This window comes from Anomalospiza imberbis, chromosome 2 (genome assembly GCF_031753505.1).
Source record: "Anomalospiza imberbis isolate Cuckoo-Finch-1a 21T00152 chromosome 2, ASM3175350v1, whole genome shotgun sequence".
NCBI lineage: Eukaryota > Metazoa > Chordata > Aves > Passeriformes > Viduidae > Anomalospiza > Anomalospiza imberbis.
Window position 1 is genome coordinate 24,787,415 of NC_089682.1, and position 21,307 is coordinate 24,808,721.

The 21,307-nt window shown below is 38.7% G+C and overlaps 1 protein-coding gene across 4 annotated transcripts in view; it reads left to right on the plus strand.

The window, feature by feature from the left end:
- The window catches only part of COL4A2 (collagen type IV alpha 2 chain), a 140,399-nt gene that overhangs the window by 66,591 nt on the left and 52,501 nt on the right, over positions 1-21,307 (plus strand). The gene's annotated exons all lie outside the window — the stretch shown is intronic.

The window sequence follows — 21,307 nt, forward strand, 5'->3', positions numbered from 1 at the left end:
ATATCCCTTTGCTATGCAGAGCATGAATTCTCAAGGCTGTTATTGACTTGGCAGTAGAGAGAAAAGCTCTCAGTCCAGCCAACCCTGGGTTTCTCAGTTGTTCTCAGGTCTAAATACAGAAAACTGCCCATATCACATTTCTCTCCCTGGAGGTGGACCTCCAGAGAGTGAAGCTCAGCAGGCACACAGTAAGGATGATGAAGATGAGCAAATGTGGAAGAACTGTGATTCCCCTCCTCTACAAAAATGGATATCTACATGCTAAGTGTGAAGAGCTTTCCATGTATGTGTGTGCCTGTTCATGTGAGTGTATGTGCAAGACTCAAGCTTTTACTGAACAAATCCCTCTCACAATTAGTTATTGTGGAGAAATTTCATGCAAGTAGTCCTAGCAAAGTTTTCTTTCTAATTTGGAAAAATCAAAAAGATAAACATGGAAATCTTTAACAAACAGTTACAAATTACTACAATGGACTGAATTGCAGCTTTTTTACTGTCATCATTATTCACACAGAAATGTGGTTCTAATCTGAAAAGACGACTTTACTCACTAAAGTGATGCAAATAATGAGAAAAGATAGTTTTGCTGCTGCAGAACATGAAGAAACATGATACTTGAAGAAAGGAGATGTTACCCATTGATGCAGCTGTAAGAGCTTTGCAAGTGTTAAACAAAAGACATGGCGGAGCTGGGAATTAAATTGCTCGTGTCTGCAGAGTACTTTTATCCAGTATTTTAGCTATGAAATAATGGTAGTGTTCTGAATTTCAGCTTTTGGTCTCCATGTACCTGTTGGGTTTCAGTTGTTTCATTAGAATGATGTCTAATTTGAAGTATACTCTAGGTTTTCCTGCAGCCAACCCTGCAGTGCTAGTGCCCTTACAATCTGTATTCCTGCATTCTCAAGAGCTTTGTGCTCTTCCACAAGAGTATGGGGCAGAGGAAAGGGAAAAAGGAGACCAAAAGGACCAGTGTCTCATCCTGATACACAGCAAGGAAATGGTTGGGTAAGCATCTAGATCCAGGAGCTAGAGATTGTGTTGGGTCTTTCTCTCTAAATGTAGCCCAGACTGAAAAGGAGGAGCTAAATTTCATCCTGCATGTATAAGGACTTCTTTCAAAGACCAACAGCAGATCTCCCCAGTCCCCTGTGGAAATTCCACTATATTCAATGTAAAAAAATCTGATTTCTTGCCCTGGTGAGATGTGTTTCAAATGGGCCGCTTGGCTGGCTCTGGAGGGATGCTGACGCTGCTCTAAACAAAACTACGCAAGCAGTCCGGCTGTGATGCCACATTAATCTCAACAAGTGTATTCTTCAAGTGCAGCTGGGGATTGAACCTATCCCAAGAGCTCATGTAGGAGGAGGTGATTATGCAGTAGCAACTTTGTTTAACATTTCTTCAGGTTTGTGGCTAACAGCGAGGTCTCGATTGTGCTAGACACTACTAGAAAAGGGAAGGATTTTGCAGCTCCTGGCACTGTATATTATATACCAACAGAAGAAGCAAAGATTTATTTTTGCTCGCTGAATGAGAGAGAGAATGAAGTGCTGAGAGCTCTGTAACGTTTCATACTCTCTTAGACGCAAAGAGCCAGATGAATATTGTTGGAAAGAATGTGTTTATACAAGATTCATATTTATCGCAGAAGCTGTGGTCTTAACATTAGACAAAGCATGGGATGAAAAAGCTGAGCATGTAGTAACTCAGCAAAATTCCTACTTCTGCCATGTATTAGCGTAAGCTTCAATTGCTTATTTTTAGGGGGTTATTTTAAAACAACTTGCAAGCAATTTATTTGCAATAAACACTTGCATATAGTTTGAGAGAAAGTAAAATATATTCATTAAGAAAGCATTGTTTTCCAACTTAATTTTCCCAAGGCAAACAGCCTTAAATGGTACTCTGAAAATGCCTGCACTTGTAGCCTTTAAAAAAATAATCACTGGACTTTGGACAATGTACCAGGCTTAGTCTCAACCTTGCACTGCATTGCAGGTTGTTGATAGCACAATCTGGATGGATTCTTCTGGGATCTCAGACTACATTCCCATGCTCTTTGACTTCATTGATTTAGCAGTAAATGGCACATTCTTGGAATGCTTTCAGTGGAAAGATTCTATATAATATGGATAGGAATAAGCATGTGAAATAGTTTGTATTTTAAGCAGAGCAGTTATTCCCTCTTGTTATATTACTGTTCTTTCTTTCATTCCCATGTTATTCCTAAAGCTTGTTATTGTGAGACATTCTGAGTCTTGAGAAACTGGAGTTAAACTAGTTTTTTCTTTAAACTGCTTTCTAAGAAAAAAAGGAGAGATGTTGGAAATTTTCCCATCAAACATCTGTTAGACCCGAATAGTTCTCAGTTCAGCTGTTCTGGTCTAGTACTGGGGTGGTGTAACTGAACTCAGTGGAGTTAATCAGAGATGACAAGGCAATAGCATTTATTGCAACACACCTACTGTTTAAATAGCAGTGATGGCAGTATACTGAAAGTTAAATTAATCGCAAATTAGGAAAATTGTGTCGTGAGAGGCAGAGGAATCTATGAATTATAGCTTTTAACATAAAGAAGCTGTAAATGGCCAGAAGTTGACCCAGAGGGAACTTCATTCTAGCAGACTTTAAGCATCAATCTCTCTTTGCAGTGGGAACGTTTTCTGGGTCCACTGCTGAAAGCCACTGAATGTCTTATTCCAGCACTATATTCAGGCTGTTCTATCTTTTGAATGCCCTTTCCATTTTCACTAAATCTTTCAGAAAGAAATATATCTAGATCAGAGTTTTGATGTGCAGCATATACAGTTACATTTCCTTTCACATGAAGATTAGGGGAAATAAATTACTATAAAGGCCTGGTTTAAGATGAGTACACAACCTATTCCTTCCTTTACTTTGGGTATCAAAGCCATATTAATAAGAATTTACACTGTTGGAAAGAAGATTTAAAAAAAAGGAAGATTAAATTTCCGCACAATGCCCTTTTGGTAAACTGTAGCAGAGGAAAGGGGAATTAAAGTTGGTCTGTAAAAGCAGCTGAAGCAATTCCCTCCAGCATGAGGAAATCTTAGGCTGGAAAAAGGCCAGCAGAGCCAGCATGGTGACATTGACTCCATTCACAGCATAGCAGATGTAAAAAGCAGGAGACAGCAAGATCCAAACATGCTGTCCTCCAGCATTAAAGCAAGGAGACTGCTCTTGGGTAGTATATGGCAGAACAAATGTTAACAGAGCCAGTTTTGCTGACCTGAAATATTTTCAAGACTTGTGATATTTTATTCCTAAATAAGGCAAAACTATTTTTTCTTTTTTTTTTGAGACTATGATGAAAAAACAGTTTTAGAAAAGAAATATGCAGCTGTGCTCTAGGCTCGAACCTGAACTTGCCATCTATCCTGTAAGGGCTGTATTTACTCACTAGCTCAAGAGTTGGCACTTTATCTCATTTTGACTAAAACGCTTGTTTTGTAATTAGGAATTCTGTCCCATTTTTCCTCCCCACTATCTTTTAAATCAATTCATACAAAGAACCTTTTCTGACATATTTCTGTTTTCATTCAGCAAAATAATTCTACACAGCTCTGGTTTTGAAGCTTTTTTAAGTCCAGTGCTGAACTCTCTTCAGACTGCCCTTAGGATGGGTGGCTTCTGTGGCTTCATGTTCTCTGCTTTGTTTAGCCCTTAAGAGCCAGAAAAACTGCAAGTATGCAGTGGTTGAGCTTGTGTTTCACTTTGATTTTCCACAGCAAGCAGAGTGATAAGCTCTTAAATGGCCTACTTGGGATCTGTAGGACTAGTAGCTCTTAATTGTACAGATTTTCTGGCATTCGTGTTCAGCCTTCAAACACTGCTTCATGACCACGACTTATTCATTGCAGCTTATTCATTGCTTTACCATCCATGGGCATAACATTTCGTTCCAAGCAGTGCTGTGGAAAGCACACTGTATTCCTGTTAATATTACATGAAGCTTAAGATTTTTTTTTTGAAACCTCCCCTCTCAAGACTATTTATCTGTCTACATTGAATTTTGTCTAAAGATATGTTTTACAGTCTATTTACTTACTGATGTGTCAGAAATTTGTTTACCAATGTAGATAAAAATATCAAGTATGTGTGTATTGGTTTCCAGTAAGTTTTTTCTATCCACAGTTTTTTAAAATTATAAAGATATATAATAATGCAAAAGTGAATACATTTCAGTGATAAAAGATTTGTCATTTATTGGGCTCATATATTCAATTTATTCTGCGATGCCTCAATCAAAGTAAACTGACCCAAAAAAGTTTATTTTCTTCATTCAGACCAATAGAGTGCACCATTTGGACCTCATTTCCAGAATCTTTTCTCACGGGAATTTCCTACTCATGTTGTGGATAGTCTATGTGAGCAACAACTGAACGAGCAGGCAAAACCGCAAGGATTGTTACTGGCATCTGATTATAATTACTAGCAAAGCTTCTAATCCTCGTTTCTCCAGCTATAGCTTCAAAAATCAGCTAATAGCACCACATGCAAACATTGTCATAATGACTTTGATGGGTTTAGGCATTGGGCTACATAGAAAAATTTTGGAACAAGATCCTGAGGAAGGCCTTAAGTCTTTGCCGTGACTGCAGCTTGCATGGAACAGCAATGGAAAATTATCTGAACTCATCAAACTAGTTTGTCATGAATGTATAGTCTTTCTGTGGATATAAAGAGGAGGGAATAGACTGGAATGAGTAGGAGAACTTCAACAAGAAGCTCTGTATTTCATGTTTGTGATAGCAAGTATCCTTGGGACATTCATTTTTCATAGTATTTGTGCTCATTTTTAGTTTTGTAGTCTTCATGCAGAGGATTAAAATTAATCTCTCCAATTGTTGTGGGAATTTTACATAACTTTGTAAAAAAACCACAAGTGCTCTGCATGAGCTGTTCATTTTTTTTACATTTGTAGAGCAAATTTGAGATAATAGCATGGAGATAGAAAGTGTCCTTTACTTGGGGAAGATGGACTGCACAGAATTGAAGGGATATGAGTACTGGGTGCTGCCCCATTCCTCTCAGTCCACCTGATGATCGATGGAAGGAAGAGCTGATAGTCCACAGTGTCACCTAAGACTCCCTAAGGCAAGGCAGATCAGCAGCACCCCCAACAAGGAGGATCTCCTATGTTCACCCCTTGTCTCCACCCTGCAAAAGGAAATCCACTCAGAAGAAGGTGGTACAGAGATGGCTGTGCAGTATGCCTTGTTTTTGCTTCCCAAAGAAAGCTGAAAAAACTTGTCTGGAAGATGCTGTGAGAAGCAGCTGGTAGTTTGGGACAAATTCATTTGAACAGACCCATAAAATAGACACCCCAAAAATCACCAATTTCATTTTTACAGCTCAACTGTCCCATTGGATTCCTATGGTCCTTAGGAAGGACAGTGAGGAGAGCAGCTACTCTGCATAACACCCATCTCTCCAGAAAAGGAACTGATGAGCTTCAGCCAAGAAATTAGCATGGGCTTAGTTTTACCAGAAGTAACTCATACTTTGAATTTTTTAGGCTGAAGCAGCAGGGCAATAGAATGCAACGAGTGGTTCCTGACTTCTAGGACAGCAGCCCCACCAGGAATGCCTGTTGGTGGCTACTTCATGTGCTGATGTGTATCAGGAATAGCAGTGCAAGAGTCTCTGCAAGATAAAATTTAAGCTTTGGAGAAAAGAATATCTAAGTACCATTTTTGAAAGTGCTTATTGCCCAACTTTATTGCAAATAATTTTTCAGTATTATACCATTTAAGTCTGCGGAAGGATGCATAGGAGCATTTAAAAAGAGGTACTTGAAATTGCTTCACAGATTTTCCCATGCCCCTCTCACACCACTCAACCACTGCATGCAAAAACATAAGTAGGTGTGGTTGCAGGCAGCTGATCTTGAGTGAGGCTTTGACAATCATATTGTGTAATCTCATCTAATGCAGTATCAAATTTTCCTGAAAAGACAAGCATGTTTTGGGCCATATCCTGAAGGTCGTGAAATGCCCATTTATCAAGTCTCACTTACTTCAGTCAGTAGCTTCTTGTGTACTTACAAGCTGTCAGCTGCTGATAGTCAGCTTTGCTGTGAGGACTTGCTGGAGTAATTCTCAGATTTTTTTTTCTTGTGCTCATTCAAAATGGCCTGCACGGTGCCCTCTGATAGTTGTGCTTGCCTAGAGCATTGTGCTTCAATCTGTGCCATTTTACATGCCTGATGTGCAACAAGGCACATTGATTACACCTAGAATGTAGATTTTTCAACAGTCTTTTTAATTCATTTCCCAAAATTTAAGATCATTTGTGTCATTAGCTCTTTTTAATCTGGAATGGATACTGGTGCATTTTTACTAAAATATATGTGCTCCATTAGATTTAGGAAAAGAAGTGATTAATAAGGTAAAAGCATTTTAAATGGATTCTTGGATACTTTCTATTTAATCTCAGACATATAACTGGTTGTTGTTTTGTTTTTTTTTTTTTCACTACTAATCTTTGGAACAGTGCAAGAAATCCCGCTGTTGTGTGGTTTCAGTTGTTTTAAATTTCAGGATGTTTTTTTTAATTATGAGCGTGGAAGCATGCTTTAGCTAGCCTGTGACTGAACAAGTCTTAAATTAGGTCACAGCCTGGCTTTTTGTGTTTACATTTTTGTCACTGCGTGTTTTATCCCAACACATATCTTCTGCGCTTCTTCTCTGAACTTGTTAACAGCTGCACAAAAACTGTCTTCTGCAATGTTTTTCCAAGTCTCTGTTTATCTCTGTGATGAAGGATCGCTGCTGCTGAAGCAGTCTAATAGTTAGCAAATCTTAAACTGACCAAAATTCACTTCAATTTAGAAGAGCTTGTCTGACACCTGTGGCACCCTTGGGGCATGATAAGGATTGTGATACTCACATGTGTTTCTGCAAAAAGGTGGAACAGAATTCACTGTGGGCTTCAGAGAGGTGGGTGTGGGGAGGTGCTGGACGTTGACTGGAAGCACCCATCCATGGGTGCTTCCCATCTTCAGTTTGGCACACAGGAATGACACCACTTTAGTTCAGTACAGACCCATCTCAAGCCCTCATCAGTATCTGCACACATTTACTGAGGAATGATGAGGCTGTAGTTTTGCATGCTTATCCTACAACCACTCTTTATCATGAGGTAAACATTAAGGTAAAAGTAAACCTCTTCCCCCATTTGTTGGGTTTTTCCTAAAATCTGGTTTCTTAATACTACTAATTTGTTCATCTATAGTGAAGCAAGTGAACCCTGCATATTGTCTGGGTAGTGTAAATAATCTTTCTAAGTTGAAAGCTGTATTCCTTAAAAACACACCAATTAATAGCTGTATCTTATATCTGAAGGAAAGTTTAGGGCAACAGTGTTCTCACTGTGATGGAGAATGTCAGGTCCTGTTGTTTAGCTGTTTTCTCAAGTCATTGCTGATTCCTGCTGACAAGGATTAAACATTCAATTGGGTAACAAAGTCATCAGTTCTCTAAGACACTAATTGAATGAAGTAGCATGTTGCTTAGTCAAACAGCTGAAAAGCAGTCTAAGCCTATACATTGCTATGCCTAGAATTACATTTCCAGCTATTTTCCTTAATGTTTCTGCTGTACAGTCAAGGTGCATTAATTTCACTTTTTTTGTCAAATAATTGAATTTATTGGGAAAAGTTCAGTCAAGGAGGAACTTCTGCAGAAATCTCATAACTACTTTGCATAAAATAATTAAAATTATTTAAATTTCTGTGTAACTTGAAATTTAAGACATTCATAGCTCATTGTCTAGTCAGGCCTTTATAAATAATCAGAATTAACTGGACAATCATATTAAACCATATTTCTCTTCCGAATTAAACAGTTTTATTAAATGCTGAGAGGAAATAGATTTGATTTTCTTTTTTGTCCACAATCTATCATGCTTAATAATTCAAATTCTTTCTTTATGATGCGTCATTAAAATTCTTCCTGAATTGCATCATCTCCATGGGGTTACTAAACCATATTCTCTTAGAATTGTTTCATCTTCCAAAGGTATCTGACATGTATAAGAATTAGATTGATAAAATCATCAAGACCAAAAAGAATATGCAAATAGGAAAATTGCTGATTTTCTTCATTGCAGTTGGGTTAATATTTATTGAGGTAATGTTGCATTACCTCAGCCAGCATAATTAAAAATGAGTTTTCATTGATTTTTGTTTTGGTCCTTGTTAATAGAAACTTACCATATGAAAATTCTGTTAGCCTTATTAAGACTAATTTAATTTTTGTTTTGTTTTTTTTTTTTCCTGTATCTGGTGAAAATCTATTTTGGGTTTCTTGTTTGTTTGGAGGCGGCAGAGGAAGTAGGAAGAGAAATATGGCTCTAAATCAAAAATATTCAGAGGAAGCTGAATAGCTCTGTCATCTTTTTTTACTCCAAATCTTTCTTCAAATCTCTCCTTTTAAGTGCACCTTCTTTTTTGTGTCAAAATGTAATGGAAATATCAGGCTGCGTTCATAAAAAAGTAGTTTGGGGTTTATCCTTAAGAGTGCTTGTTGGTGTCTTCCTGTGGTGGAAACAAATAACGGCAGAAACTTCTTCAGTCTAATTCCTAACTGTATAAATCAGTACAGTTGGTTGAGGGATAGTCTGGCAGGATTTTAGTGAGTAAAAATCCTGCCAGACTATCCCATTTTAGTATTAAAGCATTGCAGGACCAGAAAGCTGTTTTTTCTTGTAAACACCCATGTAAACTGTAAAGATATGTGAGACCTCACACATACATAAGTATGTCTGCAACAAACACACAGCTATAGTTTTCCACAGGCAGATAGCTATAAACCTGCATCTTGGCTTTTGTCAATAATGCTAACTTTACCAAAAACTTCATAGTAATTATCAGTGTTTTTAACAGTAAGAAAGTATTCCACCTCATGTCAGTGACTCCCACCCCTTATCTGTTCTAAGGAAACTAGAGTGCTTTATGGCTTGTGTTAGATACACAGAGATCTGAAGACAGCAAACAAAAGAGAGAATAAATATGTACACAGACAGAAAAAAAAATCGACAGACATCACAGACAGGAAAAAATCTAAGCAATAGAATAGGCAAACAGCTAAATTGCAGGGTCTTAAAGAGGATTCTGAATATCAGTATCGCCATATTTCACTGAATCACAGAATGACTGAGGTTGGAAAGGGCTCTAAGATCATCTAGTCCAACCACCTGTGCTCAAGCAGGGTCAGCTAGAGCAGGTAATATTTCAATAGTCTTTTTTATTGCCCAGGTAATTTGTGGGTTACCAATATCCAGGCCATCATGACCCATTCAGCCATCCACATCATCAGTCTGTACCAAGCACTGTAGCCTCCATAACACTATTGCTCAGAGTTTGTTTGCTCTCATATAGCAAATGCTCTTTATCTCTTGACAAAAAGAAGTAATGAAAGTTATAGGCACTAACTTGGATAGGAGAGCTAGCATTGGTTCTTTTCAGTAGCTAGATAAAAGCCTTAGGTTCTCCCAGATGCAGAAACAGTCAGAAAAGTTGAAAATATTGTTTCATGAAAAAAGGGAGGCGCGAGAGCCAAAAATTCAAAGGAACCACATCAATAAAAGTGCATTTGTTACTCTCTCTGTCAAAAATACAGAAGGCTGACACTCCATGTGGTAGTTGAGATCTTCTCAGGGACCTGGAGAATCCAAGACCTATATATCTCAGGTACAGATGTTCCAGCATTAATTCGTGTTTTGGAAAGGAGGAGAAGCTTCACATTTATCTCTTGCTCCCTTTCATCCTTGCCTGTAACAGGTACAGTAAAGCCAGAGAGGCATCTTAGCAGAAGTTTGGGGTCATGGTTGACCTGTGAACCGTGCCATTCTGACCATTTCGCCACCAGCAATTCAATTTCCTTTGTCAATAAATGCAGCCTCTCCCATGAGACTGATGGAAGCATCTCTGCAAGTACATTAAAAAGTTCACAAAGACAGCGCATCACTGCACATCACTAATTCCTTTGACACAGCTAATCCTGTAAGGAGACTGTGTTTTAGCCAAGAAGACACTAATTTAACAAAGCTTAGAGACACTCTAGGATCAGAATCTGAAATACTGAGGATATTTTCCTCAAGCTGAAGCCTGAAACCAGTCCCCAGCGATGGGACCCAGATGAGTAGTTATGACAAATTGTTTAGCAGTCTCTTTGGTGTTCTGATAGAACGGATAAGCTCCCTCTATTGTTTCTCCTTGTCTGGAAGGCTTCTCTTTTCCTCCACATTACCTGCATTTGCTACCAGTTAGAGAGCAACCTAAATTTTCTCCAAGACCTCTCAAACTAAAGGCATATCCTTCAAAGTAAAAGCAACTTGCCATTAGAATTTAGCAGTGCCTTGACTCCCTCAGTATCTGCAGAATGAAAAGGAGTAAAGGATCCTTGTCTCTAAACTGGAGAATCGGGGATTTGACAGGTGAACCACTTGGCGCACAGGGAATTGGCTGGTGGACACACACATAGAGTTGCAGTCAATGGCTCAATGTCCGAGTGAAAAGCAGTGACGAGTGATGTTCCTCGGGGGTTGGTCTTGGGATCAGCACTGTTCAACATCTTTGTCAGCTGCATGGACAATGGGACTAAGTGCACCCTCATCAAGTTTCCTGATGACACCAAGCTGTGTGGTGTGGTCAGCATGCTGGAGGGGAAGGATGCCATCCAGTGTGAAAAGCTCATGAAGTTCAACAAAGCCAAGTACAAGGTGCTGCATCTGGGTTGGAGTAGCGCAATCAATACAGGCTGGGGGATGACCAGATTGAGAGCAGCCCTGAGAATGACTTGGGGTGTTGGTGGGCAAGAAGCTTAACATGACTCAACTCAATTGCAGCCCAGAAAGCCAACACATGCTGTGCTGGATCAAAACCAGATGATGTGACCAGCAGGTTGAGGAAGGTAATTCTCCCCCTGCATTCCACTGTGGTGAGATCCTGACTGTAGTGCTGTGTCCAGCTCTGGAGCCCCCAGCATAAGAAGGACATGGACCTACTGGAGCAAGTCCAGAGGAGGGCTGCAATGATGATCAGAGGGCCAGAACACCTCTCCTATGAAAACAAGCTGAGACCTGGAGCTGTTAAGACTGGAGAAGAGGCTCCAGGGAGACCTTTTAGCAGCCTTCAAGTATCTAAAGGATGCTTACAAAAATCCTGGAGAGGGACTTTTCACCAGGGCATGTGGTATTGGCTTTAAACTGAAAGAGGGCAAGTGTAAATTAGATATTAGGAAGAAATTCTTTACTATGAGGGTGGTGAGGCAGTGGAACAGCTTACCCAGAGAGATGGTAGATGTTCCACTCCTGGAATTGTTCAGGGTTAGATTGGATGGGACTTTGTGCAGTCTGGTGTAGTAGAAGGTATCCTTGCCCTTGGTAACAGGGCTGGAATAAGATTTTTAAGGCCTCTTCCAGTCCAAACCATTCCATGATTTTATGATCAAACAAAATGGTTTGCTCTGATTATTATCCCAATCCTTTGCTGAAGAAGTTCCATAGCCCATACTGCCTACAATAAATGGTTAAAAAATTCCCAGTAGCTTTTGAAATCAACATTTGAAATGATAAATAGGCTTTCTCCTTGAACAGCTGTGGGACTGTCTGCTGGTGATGTTCTCCAGAACATCCTTTCCCATGAGTGATGAGATTTTGGAATCTGCAGAAGATGTGTGGGCACTCTTGGTCCCCATTAGTGCTACCTCAAACTGAGTCTACCAGAAAAACTAGATATTTTGTAATGGATCTTCAGAATCTTCCTGTTCAAGTTCATATTCCACCCCTGACCCTCTCCAAGACTATTATCACAAGTTACATTCATTTTTTTCCAGGTAGGTGATACAGAACTATTTTCTTAATAATTCAAAGGAAAATATTTTTACTCTCCTTCCTGATTTCAAAGGAAAAAAAAAAAAAAAAAGAAGACTTCACAGAATCACAGAGAGTTCTCCAAGTAATTGGTTGCCATACTACTTTCTCCAAATAATTTTGCTTCCCTAGATTATGATTCAGCTTGATCTAGTACTGCCAACTTGTAAAAACTTAATGTGAGTTTGTGCAGGGAACATAATTGTATGATATAAAAGACAACTGCTGATAATTTTCAGTATTTCTATTTACTAACGGAAGATTTCTCATAGATTACAGATTATTTAGACGATGTGTTGATTCTGGAGACAAACCCAACATGAAGGCAGGCCCTGCTTAACAACCATCAAAGTGATTGCGTTAGAATATTTGTGAGGTTAACAACCCACGTACACTGGAAGGCATAAGGGTTGATTTAGCTAGTGTAAGCTGACTCAACAGCACGTTTCAGCAGAGTCCCACTTACTGATATTTCTAGACCATATGCATTGATACATCAAGGTTGGGAAATCATGTAGAGGAAACAACTGTACAAACTCTGTTCAGATGATATCATAGCACCCCACTGCTCTTGAGGCTCATCTGTCTAGAAGGGCTAGGAAAAAAAAAGTGTCTCTGATTCTGTAACGACAGTAACTCTTCATATGGCTGCACACATCTGCCTTAAAGTCCACCATCCTTCCTGGTGGTTCAGAGCCAATCATCTGGCCTTGTCAGGAACTCAGAGACTGTCCCAAACTGTAAATTCCCATGACCGGAGCGCGATGGTCTGTGCCGAGTCTCTTGTACATGCTGCTGGAACATGTGTTCTGGGCTCCCATGTGGAGAGGGTATCCCAGTACACAAATTACTAAAAAGTCACAGCCTCTGTAAGAGAATTAAATTCTTTCTGTAGTTAAAACAGCCAATAGTAACTTTTATTTGCATGATCAAGTCAGTTTTGATAGCTGTTCCCACCACAAAAATAGTTACGCTTTTGTTTAAACAGAAGAACACAGAATGGAAAAATTGGCATACGATAGGCTGAACTCCTGCAGGGGTTTTAATTTTCACATACTCTTAAACTCATGGAGCCTAACGAGCTTAACATTTTGGCCAGTTGCACAATTTGGAAATTTCAACAGTGAATGGTTTTTGGACCAAAAAAAAGAAATGTTCTCACAAATATGAAAAGTGAACAGATGTTACTATTGGTGTTTCCAACGCCTACTGACAGAAAACATCTGTGTTGAACTTCCTGAATTTTAGGATCTTGAGAACACTCCCACACACCACTGAAAGCCATTTGAAAGCAATTGGGCTGGCAGATTGGCTCTTGTGTCTATGACTGAATGTTCTAACTCAAGCAGGTGCTGGTTGTTGTCTTGCCTTGAGAAAGACCAGTTAGCCAAGCAGCAATCTTACAGCTGTCCAACCAACTGCATTATCCAAGTTGTTGGCAATATGTGCGAGGTATGCTTTTAAAAAGTCCCAGAAAGCAGCTGATCTTAATATTATGATGGTAATAAAATGAATAGAAAGAATGAAAAGAACTTTAAAAAAATAATTTTGATGCAGATACTAGCAGAGTAGGAAGATTACACTGCATTCTATGGTGCCCTGGAAATTTTTTGTCTTTTTTGATCCTGTAAAAACCCATGTTGAATGAACAGAATTTTGTTCTATAAATATACTCATGGAACTAAAAACTAAAAAGTCTGCTCCTTTACGTGAGCATGATACAGCAGATGTCACTGTCCCAGAGTAACTGGGAGTTCCCTGCTTCCTCCTGCTCCTTGTCCACACCCATCAGTGTGATAATTGTCTGGTTATAAGAGCATATTTGGCATGGTGATTTTCCTCTCTGGTGAATTTTTGGTTGGCTGTCAAACTAACCTTCTCCAATTAATTACATAGTAATGAACATTTGACAAGTATAAATCAATGTCATTTTAGTGTTCTGTAAAACATCATTAGCTCATTCAAGTTTATTCAAGTTCATTCAAAGTTGACATCTCCAAATTTAACTTCAGTTACCTCTTTCTCAAAAACAGAATTTAGATGGTAGTCAAAGGGACAGTATTTACATGTCACTGAAGTAGGAGTTTTTTTCTGATTTTATAGTTGTCTTAGCTTGGTAGTCTCAGTTTCACCAACATAAAGTGAATAGCTCTGTTAACTGCACTTTCACTCTCAGGCTAACATTGAATAAATGGATATGCTTTTGAACACACACCATTATCATCTGATTACTCTTTAATACTGAAATATGTCTAACTTCCAAGAAAATCCTACTGTTTTGTACTAGCAGTAGCAGCATTTCTGCCATGTATTGTCTGCCAGGTTAAGTAAATGCATTGCATTTATATCAGCTTCCTTTTCATGCAGCACGATTTTTCAGTCTTAATTCTAACTGCTAAATCCACTATTTCAGGACTTGATCTTTGGGGTATTGCCTTCTTGTACAGTTTAGAAAGCAAGGATGTGAGGTCAACTTTTGAGCTAGAAACCTGGGCTCCTTTTATAGACACTTAAGAAAAATCGGCACATTCAGGTGCATTTGCTTGACTTAGTTTGAATATCTGCATTAGGATATCATACCATGAGATATCACCTGCACCTGATGTGATCTTTGATAACTACACTGCAGATAAACTGCATTATGTTATCTACAGATAACTGTAGATAAATGTCTACATCTGTTCTATAAATACAATACTTAAAAAATTCAGTGCCTTTCAAGTCATTCCAAGCCTTCTCACATAATTCAGTAGAGCATGCTTACTAGAGAGATACATTTGCTATTATATGTCTTAATTCTGAAGCTAAATTTCCTAGTTTGTCTGTTTAGCCATACTTCAGCAGAGATTCTGCTTTGTGTTTTCAGAGATATCCCCTTACTGAGTCTGCAAACAAAAGCATTCTTTGCCTCTGCCCAGCGCTTCTTTCCCACATCTTGTCCACCATCCTCTTCTCCTTTCCTCTATGCAATGACATTTTGAAGGTTTAGTATGGAAATCCTCGTGTGGTTTTGTCTAGACTTGCCCTTTCTTATGCTTTTCTTGGAGAGATCATTGCTGTGGTCCCAGTATTGTTCTTACTACAGAAGCACTGCACAGCACAGAAAGCATTTCTGACATTTACTCCTGTGTATTTTGTGACATGAAGAAACTATTAACTGGTTGAGTTCTTGACCTACATTCCAGCATATATTTACTTTTGCACATGTTTTATCTTCTTGGGTGACATAGCAGCTTTCTGGAAGATCACAAATTAGATCAAACCGTGGGAACAGAAAACAGTACAAAATTATTTCATTACTGAGCATAGAAAAGGGATGTGGCTTCTGGTAAAGGGAATGCTTTCATAGTTCTTTTTTTATGAAGATTTAACATGTATTCCTTCCTTAATGAAAAAAGAAAAAAATAAAATAAATCCACCCTTCTGCAAGCTGAATCACTGCTCTGGAATTAATGGTAATGTAATTTGGTCACCACTGTCCTGAGAGAAAATATTGTACGTCCGGACAATGAAGTTAAAAGAACAGCAGATTGTTACCATGCCACTAGGCTGAACTAGCCTCATTTTTTTAGTTATTTTAAAACGAATTTTATAATTTTTTGTTTACTTTTTTTATAAATAAAAAAAGCTTTTTAACAAATGAGAAGGAAAGTCTTTTCTGAGAATAAGAGCTGGAATGTGAAACTCAGCTAAATAACCTCCTCTAAAGTAGCAAAACACAAAAAAAAAAGTAGAAATAACCATTAGTTATGTAATTTTTTGTTAAAGCCTGCTGATTCTTTCAGTGATATTCTGTGTTTAAGAATTAAATATCACACAGCTTAAGGCACAAGAGAAAAGTTTGATTTGCTTATCAATATTCTAGTTAGACAACAGAGGCCCCATCTCCTCCTGGTGCCATGGTACACTGGTAACCATGTTGTTACCAAATGTCCAAAATATCAGAATAAGACTCCCCTTTTGGTATCAGTGTGGTGGCAGAAGTTAATGCCAGCCCTACACTAAAAATACAGATTCAGAAGATAAATTTGAGAATTTTCAAGCCTGTCACAGTAAATGTAAATTTACCAATACAGTGAAGAAGTAAGGTAATAAGCTTTTCTCATTTCTCTTAGAAGACCAAGTGTGCCTACTACACAAAATATAAGTTGAATGACAGAACACCTTCACTTTGGGCAGCCATGCTGCTCAGTTGCATGATGCATTTAATCCCATTTTATTTGCACTTGCCCAGCTATCTCACTTACAGACATTTTGGCAGAAACCTGCTTTTGTTGCCTCAGACCTCACTCAAGGACAGTTTGACCCTATCTGAACTCCTTATCAGATTTCCTGAAGGTTGTACCATGGTCTGGAATCCTGCACCTGCAGTGGTGGGGGCTGCGTGCAGCAGCAATGGCTGGTGCCATCTAGTGAGGAGCTTCTGAATGCTCACTGCAAACTATTGCAAGGCATCTGTCTTTTAGGACGTCCCGAAGACACAGAAATAAAGTAACATGCTAATATGATTAAAAACCAAGCCTGCACAAACTTCAGGATTTTTTTCTCTCAGATGATCTTTTTGTCCAGTGGCTGGCATTGGTTGTGTTTTGCCCTGTGTATTTGTATTTCCTACCCTTCCATGGATTGTTTTGATCTATTCTTCCTAGGTGGAATTTCAAAAGCATTTAAGTCTTGCTTAAACAAAACTCTTGAGTTGCTGAGGTGGATGGAACCATTCAAACTACATCACCAATGCATGACATAATGATGGAAGGTACATAAATGTTCCATTTTCTTCTGTATCATGGTAGGTGTTGCACCCATTAGTGTCTGAATGTCTCTGGAGGTCTGTCTATACTGGGCAGCCCAGTGCCACCAGAAGCAGCTGCTGAGTCAAACCATGCCATGACAGCAAGTGTTCCATGTGGTCTGCTTTTCTCTGCCTCTCTCACCCAAAGTGGTGCAACTCCATAGGTGAAGTATTTCTGACAAAGTGTGCACTTCATGGAGCTGAACCCCAAACCCTTCCCCTACATATTCCCCTCTAATACATTTAATCCATATACTCTTAGATAACCTCCTGGATTTATGCTCCAGCAGAAATGCCAGGTGATATGCTCATCCTAGTCTGACTCTCTGTGCCACATCAGGTTCTTGAGATTCTTCCTTGTAGTTTACATTTTTGGGGGTAGTGGGAGCTCTAAGGTCATACATTTTTTATTTGGGGGTCAGTGATTGCTTTAGTGCAATACATCCATTAAAACAACCTGAAAGAATCACAAATTCCCATATTTGCACCCTGTTTTCCACATTTTGCCAGCATTACATTTAAAAACTTCTGTTTCTTTCTTGTGTGCCTGGAGGGATGTCTTTTCCTGGGTTAGCACTTTTAGTCAGCTCAAAAGTTGCTCATTTTCCTTATAAATTATTTTATTCCCTGTTGAGTTGCTGTCTGTTCTGCTTGCTGGTCTCACTGAGTAGAGTGCACTGAGGTCCTTGCTGTCACATCCTTTCCCCATCTGTTCTTACAGAGACCGTTCCAGACTAAGAGCTTTTACAAAAAATCCCAGCTCCAGCTTGTCTGTCATGGTCAGATCACCCTTCCTGCAGGAAATGAACTTGTCCTTTCACCAGTGACCTTTTTAAAATGTCAGGGAATTAACCTCCTTTCTTTTTGTCCACTGTTAAAAGAAATGATGGTCTACAAGGCTCATTTCCATGTGGGGAATACTGAATCATCACATTCCATGTACCAGAAGCAATTGCAAAATGGTTATATGTAATGAAACATGGAGAAATGGGCTCAGTGGCTGTGAAGTTCTGTAGAAACTCTGATTCTGCCTCCTCTTTATTGCAAATCAACAGTTTTCTTCTGTCCTTGTATCTCCACCCTGATAGGTGGATTTCTCAGCAATTCATGATTTCTGTGTTTTAAAACCTTTGGAGCAGGTACTGTCATTTATTGCATCTCTCTTTGTATAGCACATCAAACATTTGGTTGCTCCCAAAATTAGCACACCCTCCTCTGTCAATTTTGTTTCCACACTGTAAATTTAACAGTAAATTAGAAGGAAGAAAGTATTGCAACATGAGATCTCTTTCATCTGACTGATGGTAAAAGAACTGGAAATTAAAATTTAAGCTGCAAAACATGAACATTGAGTACAAATTTAAAAGTCTGATCAGGATCTTCTTACGTCCACTGGTACTTAATTGCAAAATGTAGCTATTTAATTCAGTCACAACCTTGGCAGCATTTTCTTTCATGCCTGTTACTGGACAAGTGACAATGTATGTATAACATGGCAAATATTTTCTGGGGAGATTTCCTTCAGGCTTTCTAATTTCCAACCTTTGCTCCTCTCTGTAAATAGTTTTTGCACAATATCTGGGCTGGCCACAAGAATTTTGTGAGACCTCTTCCAGTCAGCTGAAGTTGCAGGAAGAGCAAACCAGGGACTGCCTATTTAGGTGTATGTCTTGACATTGGGAGCTTTATAATTCAACTAAAGGGCTGTGGAATTACAAAAACAATGAAAGAACTTCTTGTTAATATTCAAGATAGTCCATCAGCCCGCTTTTTCCTTTTCTTTTTATGCACTCTCTCAGAGGTACTGGCCATGGCATTCCACGCACACTTCAGTGAGCCTCTTAGCCTGTAAGTCCTGTGGTGAGTGACATGGGGTAATGTTGCCATGCTCTGGACTAGGGAAGAGGTCCAGTTCACCCTAGTGAAATGGCAAGGGCACTGCATGTATAAGAGAAAGATCTTAATGAGTTTTCTGAAATATGACACGGATGATATGTTCCTCTTGGCTTTTTTTTTTTTTTTTTTTTTAAGACCGGGAAATTTTAAGTCAAGCACAGTTTTACAGCTTTGGCAAATTCTCTAGAATTTCTGACCCTCCAGGGGCACAGACAGAGTAGTACCATGCATGGCATGTGCCACACAAGGGTATTTGGGGTAAGAACTGAGTCATGCTTTGTTTGACTGAACATTTCAAACTGATTGTCTTTGCTTAAATCTCCTCAGTGACCTTTGCCAAAGAGAGAATGTTCTTAGGTCACTTGCTAATGAAAAGGGGGCATACTTGTCCAACAAAAGACCTAAGATAAAGGAAGCAGAGTTAACAGAGGTTAACAAAGTTAATTCAGTTAACAAGCCAAGGTACTAATTGGCTGAAGAATTACACAAACATTGTCATGATATTAAGTATTTCCCTAGCACTGACTCTCACCTTGTGTTAAACTAGTTCCACGAGGATCTATTCTCTTCTCCTTACATTAAATAACCCATATTCCTGAACAAACAAATGACCAGATAACTACCAGGAAAGCATGGGGAAGGGGTGCTGATGCCCAGTCCTCTTCCTTGTTTTCCATTCCTTGTTTTCCATTCCTTGTTTATTTCTTCCTCCACACCAGACAGGAAAATGGGACTGGAAGTGGGAGAGTGGTATTTGATGCAGGAGTTTGAGAGGTAACCACATTCCGTGCAATACCACCTTTGAAATCTACAGCTCTGCATGGTGCCTGTAGAAAGCCAGGCACAGATCTGAAAATCCTGAACATAACCAGCCTTTTATCAGAAACTGCAGTGAAGAGTTTTACATGTGTGCTACCTCCAGACAGCTGCCCTCTAAAGGAGGGTAGAGGGGCAATAAAGAGATGGCTTGCTTATCTCAGGAGGATGATTGGTTTTTGGAATTTAGATTATTTATTCTGGCTTTCAGGTACTCCAAAAATGAAGTGGCATTTTCAGTGCTCAGAACCCATGTATTCCTTTCTTTGAAGAAGCAACTGAAACATTTATTTTCAGAAATTAAATGCAACTGGAGCCAAATCAAATATCTACAAATTAATCTTAATTATTTTTCAGTGTTCTTTGCAGATGTAATGGATATGTTTCCATCCTTTTTGAACCTTTTTAAAGGTTCCTTTCTAGATTTGAGTGCATGAGGAAGAATAAGCTACCTTAAACATTGAATAATATTTTAAGGCTTTAGAGTAAAATTGAAATTTTTTTGATTGATATTTGCATAAGAATTTATACTTCTCTACCAAAACAACCCCCAAAAAAATCACTGATTCAATTTTTTAATGAATGAAATGTTTATTTCCCTAAAAAGGTGGTTTCGTGGGGCATGCTCATATGTATTTTGTCAATTCCTATATACATAAATTTTGAGCCATAATAGGTAAGAAAAGTAGAGAAAATGTGGTGTAAGAAAGATTTTCTTTTTCCTGATCTTGGAACTCACACTGAAAAATTCTGGTTCATATTTAAGTCATTATTCCACTGCTTTTAATCAGCATCTTTTCATTTGAGTCAGGCAACACAGAAAATACGTCTACTGGAATCTGCACCTCCACAGAACAAATTTTAGAAATTTTAGAAATTCACTGCATTTTGAAAAAAAAAAAAAGAACTACTACTGGTGGAGGTAGATGCATTTGTAGTAGTCAGAAGTGCCTGGCATAGGGAAATGAACAAGCAGCTGCTTGTTCAGATGCGTATGCCTCCTGCCAGCACAAGTTCTTTTATATTTAGATGTATTCATGTAATCTTTGTTTCTTCTCAGTTAATATGAAAAGACATTGGCCTCGTAGCACCTAATAATCCACATAAGCAGACTTGGTTTAAAAGTAAGGATGCTGTATAAAGTCAGGTTTAGTTGTAAGCAGAGGGAATTCTCTTTCACACTGACAGCTCAAACACTTGAATTTGTGTTGTCCTTTGGCAGTGCTCCTAAAGCATCAGTCTTGTCAAATCAGTCATAATAGCAGAGCAAAAGATCCATACTCTACAAGTATGGATCATACTGTACATACTGTACATATTGGCTCATTTCTAGTCTTCTTCCAAAATTAAAGGCTTGCACTCCGTTCTGTACTCTGTTTGGCTGTGTCAGCTTCTCAATACGGACTCATATGATGTGATACAATAAGATTTAAAATATAAGACCTACCCCAAGTGTTGTGACAACCATTTTGTATGGAAGCAGTGTGGAAAATTGATTTGTTTCTGAAGAGAGAAGTAAGCTGTGTTTCAGTCATGGGGGGTATGTGGTATGAAAACAACTATAGCACGGATAAATGCTTATTTTAGATAGTTGTTGACTATGAAGTTTTTTAAGCATATCACAAATGGGCCTATGAGACTAAAATAAATTTTACCTAATATCAGTAAGGCATTGTTCAGTGTCTTTGGTACAACTTCCTGATCCAAAGAAATTAGGCTATCTTCAGGTTTCTTTTTTTCAAGTCCTCACACTGCCCTCTTTCCACCTCAATGGCATTAAATGAAGTTGAACTCTTGAATAGGAATTGCATTCACCTTCTAGCTCTTTCTTTGAAGGCACGGGCAAGACTGTGAGTATTTTATACTAAAAGAAAATAGTATTTTTTAATCAGCTTTCTGGAA